This window comes from Antedon bifida, chromosome 1, assembly GCF_963402885.1.
Source record: "Antedon bifida chromosome 1, ecAntBifi1.1, whole genome shotgun sequence".
NCBI classification, from domain to species: Eukaryota; Metazoa; Echinodermata; class Crinoidea; order Comatulida; family Antedonidae; genus Antedon; species Antedon bifida.
Genome location: NC_136226.1, coordinates 11,479,645 through 11,490,460, shown reverse-complemented (window position 1 = coordinate 11,490,460; position 10,816 = coordinate 11,479,645). Strand labels below are relative to the sequence as shown.

The 10,816-nt window shown below is 31.9% G+C and overlaps 1 long non-coding RNA gene across 1 annotated transcript; it reads left to right on the top strand.

Annotated features, from left to right (window-relative positions):
• Positions 1-2,240: 2,240 nt before the first annotated feature.
• Positions 2,241-9,157, top strand: LOC144841845 (uncharacterized). Its single transcript, XR_013612054.1, has 5 exons — positions 2,241-2,369; positions 4,300-4,395; positions 6,219-6,262; positions 8,117-8,183; positions 8,913-9,157. It is a non-coding gene; the product is annotated as an uncharacterized LOC144841845 (long non-coding RNA).
• The last annotated feature ends 1,659 nt before the right edge of the window (positions 9,158-10,816 follow it).

Here is a 10,816-nt window from a genome sequence, read left to right as displayed (position 1 = left end):
CCTCCATCTATTTTTGCCCATCCAAAACTGGACCTTAGATGTGCACAGGTAGTTCCGATAAGCTAAGATACTTGCTCTTTTGGCAAACTCATTAGTTTATTTTTGCGTAGGCGTGTGCTTATGAAGTGGGTGTGATGATCACAAGAGTTCACACGGGCCCTCTTCACTCTCTGTTTCCCAGTATTTGGGTGAGGTATTTGTTTCAACAAACAAGAAATTGAAATAGGCGAAGTAAAATTTCGTATTCTCTATTTCACAAGAAGTCGGATACAGTGATCGGTCCTGATTCATAATTTAGAATCTTCTGTATTTATGTAATCACACGATTTAAGACTTAATTATTTCTACATTACAATCTGCCTTGGGTAACGATTAGTAATTGTTCTTTGCTGTAGTAATGATAGGTAATTCGTTCGTTCATGGAATTTTGAATGGTGAATGTTCAACCCCTATTCTATCGATCCCACTATTCATGTAATTTGATTTTATTTTACACATAACATAAATAAAAATGCAATTTAATAATAAAAAAGAGTTATTGTACTCCTAATTTCGTAATATTTTAGTCTCAATCCATCCGATTCTCTCATGGTGCTATGTCTGAGATATATATATATATATATATATATATATATATATATATATATATATATATATATATATATATATATATATATATATATATATATATATATATATATATATATATAATATACTGTGGGGGCATTTAGTCCTACCGTACTGTTGTTTTAAGTTTCAAGCGACCATTCATTTTTGTTTGTGAGACGTGTCAATATCAATTAATTGAAATTAATTGAGAAATTGAAAAGTAACACTGTAAAGAGATAATCATTAGTCTGTTCAACTATTAAAACACTCATCGTGGTACTAAACTAAAATTATCAACACTGGACAAAACTGTCATTCCTAAATCTGTATATAACAAGGCCAACAGCCATAAGTCGCGTGCTCTCAGAAAAAAATGAACTTTCAAAAGGTAATGTACTTTAAAACTTTTCTGTACATCAAAACAGTTCAAAATGTACAGAAAAGCGATAAAACGCATAGTGATACCGGACCGACAGACAGATCGACAGACCGACAGACCGACCGACCGACATAGTGAACTATAGAGTCGCGTCCACGCGACTAATAAAAGGAATTTACAATCCATCATCTGCGCTCGACACTTTTGACGTAAATAGATCGCTTTTAGTCGTTCGTACTCTCTTGGCTGTAGGTTTTAAATCGACAATTGATTTTTAAATGTTACCAATAAAATATTGTTGGACTGCCCATTAGTATAGTTTATGGTATAATTTGGTAGTAATATGTTTTATTATTGGTTCAGAACTGAACAACAATGATGATGAATATGCTGTATCCAAAGTTAAATAGATGATATTTTATGATATCGATGATAAAAATGACAATCAAAATGCTGGCAAGAGTTATAGTACTTAATTCGAGTACTAACAATATAGTGACATTTGTTTTATTAATAGGAATGACATCAACATCATCTTACAGTTGTCTATGTAAAATGGACTCAAATCTTCCCAGTGCAAAATCCTTAGCAATCATTAATGAAATTTGTATGCATGATCATAATTTAAATAAATGTGAATTTAATTTAATAACATAAGGCCGCCCTTACCTGATGCACCATCCGTGTACCGGGTTACCGTGTGTTACTGTAACACTCTAACCTCAGGTCAACAACCCTTTTTCACTATTTCTCCCTACTCCATCTATTAACATTCCATGATGATGAGGAAACAGTAATTGATTAAGGATGTGGGTTATAGGATAGTGAACATAGAGTACCTAGGGATAGAAAGAAACCACTAGGAATGCTTTCTATCCCCAGGTACTCTTTGTTCACTATCCTATAACACACATCCTGTAGGGAGAAATAGTGAAAAAGGGTTGTTGACCTGAGGTTAGAGTGTTACATTACGACAGTAGAAAAGAAATATGTGAAGTTAAACAATTCACTTAATTATTCTCTTTCTTTGCATTCAGTGAATTTTAAATATTAAAATAAAAAGATTAAAGTTGTCTGAAAATACTTAAAATGAAGTTCTTTCTCAGCAACTAATAATTGTTTAAGAATCGTGCGTGGTAATTCAATATTAATTTAGAGTAGTAACTCAATGGATCGTGATTACCGCCGCGGAGTGATATACACAACGAGTTATGATAAACATAAAGTAAGCGCAACGTAAAGTCAGATTTCAGCAGAACATTGACGAGGAGTTGCAAGTTTAGTGGCGATATTCTGGTATAGCACAACATGAACAGATTAACGCCGTGTCGACTGTGTCTAGTAGCTTTAATTATGGTTCTTATTCTGTCAGTTACAACAGGTATTTTTTTTATTATTATGTTTTAGTTAGACAATAGATACTAATCTGATAACTTATTTACGCTGATGTTGTTCAGTTATATGAAGTTAAATCAAATAATTTTGAAATCTTTTGTGTTTGTTGCTTAATTAACTGTTGAGATTTTAAATAAACTTTTCTATGCCATTTTATGTTGATTATAAATCATAAAATTTATCTTACTCATATTGGGTAGGCCTATAACTATTGTAAGCTAACTGAAATTCAGAAATGTATTGTAACTGAAGTTAAGTATTAGCCATAAGCAAAAATATTATATTATATTAATTGATAAAATAAATATTTTTATAGACTAATATCAATCAATAAACATGCAACATCAAAGCATGGATAACAGTACAGCTAATGATAATGAAAACGAAATATCTAATCCAATGGATATACTATTTTATTCAATATCTATAGGTAATAATGAACACGAATTCATCGAATATAGTCTCAGATATAAGCTAAATGCGAGACATGTTCTAATAGGAGTCCATTATGATTTGAATGAATCTGTAAAGAAACTAAAACATAATATTGGCTATTCTTTCCTTCACTATAATATTCGAAGTATCAAACATATTGATGAACGAACTACATACCTAAACTTAATCAACCATTCTTAATCAACCACTCCTTTACAATAATGGTATATCGGAAACATGGTACATCGTGTAGACCATATTTACCGAGCTATGACTTCCTTCTTCTATGAAATCACGAAAACCATATTATGTTTCTATAAATGGAACTTCGTGTAATATTAAGGAGATTGATCGATAACTCTTAATCTGCTTTTATCATATTCATAAATTCGGGCGGCTTTATTAGTTGGCACTTCCAAACTAAAACGCTTAATTTCCAGTTTTTATTTGTTCTAAATGTTTTGGTAACTTTATTGCAGCAGAGTATTTCTTATTCTATTTCTTACCGCATAATAGGCTGGAAAGTATTTATGACAATTTTATAGCTGAAAACATTGATGCTTTAAAATATAGAATGGAGAAAATGTTACGGTATTTAAAATGAGTTGCACATATCGGAAAAGGTATTACTCTTTATAGGTTTACAAACATTGATTGTCGTTTTTTATCCTTTATTAATCGGAAACATTCATCATTGTAGTTCTATTCGTTGAATAGCTGACTGTGTTAAACTCGCCTCTATTGGAGGTGTCTTAAAACAATGTGTGCGGCATAGCACATCAGTACCAAATAAAAAGGAAACAACTAACAAATTAAATTGCATTGAATTTTTCCTACAGGTTTCAATAACTAACAAATCGTGTATTACTAAATACTTTGATATGTATGTCGTTTATTTATTCAGTCATGAGAACGAGTTTTATGACGAAACAGGGCAAACTTTCAAAATGATTTATGTTTGTACTATGCTATTAGAAACAACTTTCAAAACCCACTCCAAAAAAATCGGAGCTTGAGGCAGAAATAAACAATGAAATATAACAGTATGTATGAACAGATTTGGATTTAAAGTATAATCGTGTTTAAATCTTTCGCTGCTTTTCATTTATATTTTACGTTTATAGCAAGTGATTTATTTCAAAATCGAAATTCAATACCCGTTTTATTGGGCTTTCAACATGATGATAATCCCACGTAATAGGTATATATAATTACCATTCTGACGTCCTCCAGTTGAAACAAAAATCACTATAAACGGTAATACTGAATTACTAATACCATCCATTATGATATAGGTAAATACAAACGTATTCTATAAAAGTGACCAACTTTATGTGAATTCGAAAGAAGTGTAAGTAAGAATAGACCGTATTGTATATATTGAACTGCCTTACTTCCAAACAACGTTTGTTTTTTGTGATAAATTATTTTTTTAATGCAAAAGTTTTTTCGATCTATAACTTTAAGATGTATCCTTTTAGAAGCCAACGGCCAATCATCATGCGCCAGAATATGTAAGCAGAAACCGAGGTGTACTTTGAGATGCCTTACTTCCAAAAGAAGTGGCAAAAGAAGTGGTAAGTATTATAATGTTTGCATGTTGGTTAGTCTAGGTTATAGCGTTCCATATAAATACTTCCAGCAGACAAAAATCGAAACGCCCAACTGGAATTTAAACATAAAACATACAATAACTACAGACTTAGTTTCCATGTAAATCTTCATTTTCAAGAAAAAGAAAGATTTGTAGACAGTTATTATTTATAGTTAGTGGAGATTGTAATTCGTTAAAGAAAAGGTTAGTTTTTTTGTATTTAGGGACGTGATTTTTTCAATGTATGATATAATATAGAGGCCTAATTGTTGATTTGGTACATTTATCATTTACAATGACTGCAATTCATTGCTTTATTGGATACTGATAATCGAACTAATCTTCATAGAAGCAACAGTATTTTTTTAAAGAAAGACACAGGTTCAAACTTGAAACTGATTTCGTTTCTATTGATGTTATTTCTGTTATTAATCGTACGAATTCTTATAATGTTTCCTTGAAAGATCCATTTAAAGTAACTTTATACGCCCACAATGACAACACTATACGATTTACAGGGTAAATACGAAGCAATGTTTGTCAAAGACGTTTGTAGAAACACGTGATGCCTTATTAAATATAAAGTTTGCAGTCTAACAGTAATATGATTTTTCAATAATAAATGTAAAATATTTTTCTGATATTCGACTCTGGAAATATGCAAATTACGGTGAATGAATAATGTGTCGAACCTTAAATGTAATGATATACCTTGATTTATGTTTTAAGTTATTCATAAGAGTATTTTATACTTTTCTTGATGTAACTCAAAAACCTTTAAACTGAATTGAGAAGATGTTCATATTTTATTCGCCTATAATATAATTATTTTATTGAGTAATACCGCAATACAGAACCTCCTTCTTCCTTCCCTACACATTAGAGGATTATTGTTAAGGTTGACGAAATCGCCGCGACCCCGCGAAACCACAATAAATGGCCCGAGACATTTTTGCATGTCCATTTTTAAATTTGCTGTCAGGGATTAATATATTTCGTGTAACAATGGCTACATTATACCTATAAACACTTACCTTGGTTATTAATTATTAGTAAGTAATATAACCGTAATTACAACACGTCTATACATCATTCACTTACTGATTGACTCGGCGCTAGTGTAATGCCAATACACAGTTAAATAAAACGTCATTGATATTCAAGTCCCTTTGCAATTTGTTTACGATACGGTAATTGCTACCACTACCAGTTCAGTGACGACACGATGACAATGATGATGACGACAATGACAGAAAATAGACAATTTATTATTTAAGGAATACTGATGACAAGGACGCGGATCCGTTTTGATTATTGGGGATCTGTACCAGGATTTTGAGAAGAAAAACCTAAGGTTGTTAAGTGTGTGCGTTTGTCGCCGAATGGGTTGAGGGGGATCATCTAATAATAATCTTAAAAGGTAGGAGGTACCCCTCCCCCGGTTTCTGTGCCAGTGACGAGTGATAGTAAATATGTTACATTTGATTTTGTATATTAGTGTTTTTGAATGTCTTCTCAAAATCGGTCACATATAGCTTCAGTCGTTGCCTTACACCGGTTAGGTCTATACATTATCCACACTTACACGATTGGATAGAAGTGAAATCAAATAACAACAACGCTGTTACTAATATAAAAATTATTATTATATTATTATTATACAATAATTATTAATGTGGATGGTGATAATAGTGTTAGAGATAGTAATAAATTAACTAAATAAATAATTCTATGGTAAATTTTGAAAGAATGCACCTTTATTTTTCTATTTTTGTATTATTAATACATTCAGATGTTTGATTCTAGTTTCAGATATACAACTTCAAAACCAAAGGAACTACATAACCAAGGTACGTATATCTTTACTGTCAATTACGTCACGTCTGGAACCATTATGTAGATTTACGTTTATGCGTCTGTAATCCAGCATGTTGTACTTCATGACAACTGATTAAGTGGCGTAATTACTAACAAGTCATAGCGTGCTAGTTAATTAAGACAATTTCTATAAAGTAATATACAATTACACTTAACGGGTCAACAATAAGGGAGGTTATGTAGAAGAGTTACGCTGCTAATATTAAAAGCCGTTTAAGATCACACTGATGAAATCCGTGTTATACATTGATATGATCTTCATTATAATTACGTTATGTGCAGACCTTGAGAAGTAATCTTTTGATGCTTCTGGTAGTGGAACATCTCTGATGCATTTTTCACCTCTAAGGTTCAGAAGTTCTTATTTAAGTTCTAGAATTATTTATATTATATCAAAAATACAGTAACCATCGTTTGCTGTTACCTCTGATAATAGATAGACGCTTTACATAGACCGACATAAAGAGGTTCATATTTAAGTTCTGCACTTAATTGCCAACATCGCTTATATGATTCGAGGGTGGATGAGAAGGTGAAGAAGAATAGAGGGCTTCTTACCCGCCTGAGTACTTCTCATCTTCACTAATTTAAACCTATTCTAAAGCTTTATGTGACAAAAAATGGGATGAGCACGTGGACACGATGACGTCATATCACTACCATATTGTGGGTGTCTAGAAAACTCAGATCTCAGATATATCTGAGTTTTCTAGATCTAGAAAACTCAGATATCTGACTTTTCTAGATCTAGAAAACTCAGATATCAATATCTGAGTTTTCTAGTTCCAATTAAAATGGAACTAGAAAACTCAGATCATCATATGATTGGTTGGTAGGTCATTTGGATCATTCCATTATTAATCAGAAGGTAGGTCATTTGAAATACTAGAGTATTATTGAAACTGATTACTGTGTACGTTTTCTTACTAATATTGTAACATGTATAAGCGATGTATAAGCGGCCTACGGCTTAAATCATAAAGAAAATACAGTGCACGTTACCGTTAAAATGTAGGCTTAAACATTAGGTATGTACGAGTTGGTGTGGGTACGAGTTGGTTGAGGTACGAGTTAGCCAAGTTGGGAATATGTACGAGTTATTTTGGGTACGAGTTGACCACTTCTAGCTTAGTACCCGGGCCAGGCCTACTCCTCGCGATACATCGCGATAGCGCCCACACGTTGAGCCTTGAATTGAGTTTGCTTAGCTAGGCTAGACCTAAATGCTAAGCCTACATTTTAAAAGGTGTATACTGTATTTCTTTATGATTTAACATAGGCCGCTACTACAAGTTACAATAATTATTATTATTAGTAAGAAAACGTATAATACTGTAGTATTTCAAACAAGCTACCCTCTGATAATAATGGAACGATCCATTTGATGATCTGGGTTTTCTAGTTCCATTTTGGAACTAGAAAACTCAGATCTTGATATCTGAGTTTTCTAGATCTAGAAAGCTGAGATATATCTGAGATCTGAGTTTTCTAGACACCCCCATATTTTAGCACATCACACTATTTTTGTCAAACTATTTTAAAGTGTAGACGGAGCTTTAGTCTCCGTTTACCACAACAACCATAACTAAATGTGATGTGCCCATGGACATGATGATGTCATATCACTGCCATATTTTGACATATCACTACCATATTTGGGAACATCACACTTTTTTGTCAAACTAGTTTGATAGTGTAGATAGAGCTTTAGTGAAATAACATGCGTACCTAAAATTAATGTGTGTTTATTGTACTATAATGATAATAATAATATAAACATTGTACGAAAATAAATACTAATATAAAATTCGATCATAATTTTCTAGAGGCTTTTAAAAGAAGACTCGGATTCCTATAAGTCAACCCCGGGATTGTATAGAGACCAGGATACGGGTAAGGACATCATACGGGATTCTTTTAATCTATTATTTATATTGAATCAAAAATACAGTAACCATCGTTTGCTGTTACCTCTGATACAAGATGGAAGCTTTACATGGACCAACGTAAAGAATATGTTTAATTTAAGTGCTTCTATCGGTAAAATTATACATATTTTTATTTAATTGTTAATATTGAATTATTAATTATGTTGTTGCTTGCTGTTGCGCATGATTACCGTAAATCTTCTAATAGTAACCCACACTATAATAGTAACCCCCCTTCTAGTAGTAACCCACCTTATAAGTCAATCTATATAATAATAACCCACTACTCTAATAGTAACCCATGGGGGTTAATATTAGAGTCACAAAAACTATTGACAAAATGACTTTATGAAGACTGGTCGTTTATGATGCAGCCGTATTTTGAAAATAAGGAAATAATACATGTTGACCTCGGGAGGATTGAGTGTTTTTGTTCAAACAAATTTATTTATTCGTACTCTTTTATTATTTTGCTATGATTTGCTAACCAGAAAAATTAGGATGGGTTACTATTTTCAGGTGCCTAATTTAAGATTAGTAATAATAACCCACTACTCTAATAGTAACCCCCTTTCTAATAGTAATCCACCCTAAAAAGCAATCAAAGAATAATAACCCAGGGTTACAATTAGAAGATTTACGATATATGCGTCACGTCACGAAAGTAATTTTAAATTACCTTGTTTCGTTTCAGAGTAACGGAAGAATTACCGCAGTAGAGTGATACAATCCGAATAAAATTTGTATAACAACAAGAGTGAAACAAATCAACGATGTGTACAGTATATAAAACAAATCAGTTATTATAGGCATAATAAATTTCAAATTATTAAGACATTCCTAAAGTCATAAGACAACTAGGTAATATACGGTTTACTGGATTTCCGAACTATTTTTTAACTCTTCGGAAAATAAAAATGTATATTGATGTATCATTGATATTTGAACTGTTGCTACTTCTCATAACTACCATGTTAATCCGTTACAATATAACAAGCTAGATAGATAGTTTCATGCTTAAACGAGAAATTGTAAAACAAATATTATATCGCCAGTAAAGCGATGACGACACACGTTTTCATTAGGGTTTAATGATTGAGTCATGTGTCACAGCAAACGACATGTAGATACGCGCCTAAAAATAAAAAATTATGACAATGTCGTATTTCAGAACAGATATTAGAACTATAATATATACAACTAAACTATAATTAATTTTACAGTTCTCTAAATGCTTTCAATCTACAATCTATTATGTAGGTATAATGTTTGTTTTTTTTAGGATTTTAACTATACCCTTTCTACTAGAATTAACAACTTGTAACAAATTGAATAGTGTGACGGCAAATAAGTGACTGTTTTTACGAATTTTTACTTCGCATTATCTCGGTATTTTACTGACCAATCACAGTACATGCATCCTTTTCAAATAGGCCCAAACTATATTTTCTCCCGTATAAATAAATTTGCATATAAAAATAGGCCTATTACAACTTATAGCAATTCATACAGTGTGAAAAGGGTATTTAAATTAGGTGAACAGGGATTAGTTGTTGTATGACGTCATCATAAAAAGTACTTGTCTATTAATCAAAAGAACACGTAATGTTCAGATATCAATTCCATCGATTACTATTTACATTTGGCATTTCAGAGTGAATTACAACCTATTATAGTGCCTATATGTGATGTCTTGACGTTTTAAATAAAATGCCCTTTAGCTTGTAAAATTAATATATTGCTTCTATATTTATTTAACCTATAATACTTATATTCCGAATGTGGTCACGTGATAAATATGGAAACTATTATTTCATGGATGAAGTAATCCGTGGTTGTTTCAAGACACTTTTAGTTTTAAGGAACATTTTTCAACTGTTGTTGTTCCTATTAAGATAATATTGGGAATAAAGTAACAATTTGAGATTGAGTACTTGTTACTGTACTACATACAGAATTACAGTGGTCAAACTTTGATCCCGAAATATGCACAATGTAATGTACCAACCATACCAATACTATTGTTTTGCAAAGAGGACAGTTTATTCGTAAAACACAATTGTTATACCAAGTCACTATCTATGCAAGGCAATTTAACAACAAGATAATGCTCATTCGGTAGATCAATGGTTCATTAGCCGTTGACCCGAACTGGATTCGGCAGTTTTTTAAAACGAACAATTAAATATCTAAATAGCATTAAACATGTATTTGATAACATTTTTATTTTACCGGCTGTCCGAGCTTAGATTAATTAATTTATCGACACCCCGGCGTATGCGGCGCCCTACCTATAAATATTTCGGACTTTTAAAAGTACCTAAATCAACAAAATATGAATAAACACCATAACATAGCCTAAAATTGGATGGTCACAGTCAATCATTAAGATCTAAAAGTTACGAGTTTCTATCTTGGCAAGGTGAGCTCAGCGTCCTGTTGCTAGATTGCCTTTGTCTATGCATAATCAAGAAAGCTAGTTAATCCGCATTTGACGGATAACTCCTTTTTATTGTATGAAATCATCTTTTTTTCTGTGATTCTTTATTTCTGTCATTTTTGTGTCTCGCGTATTATATCTATAAAATGTGGAATCAG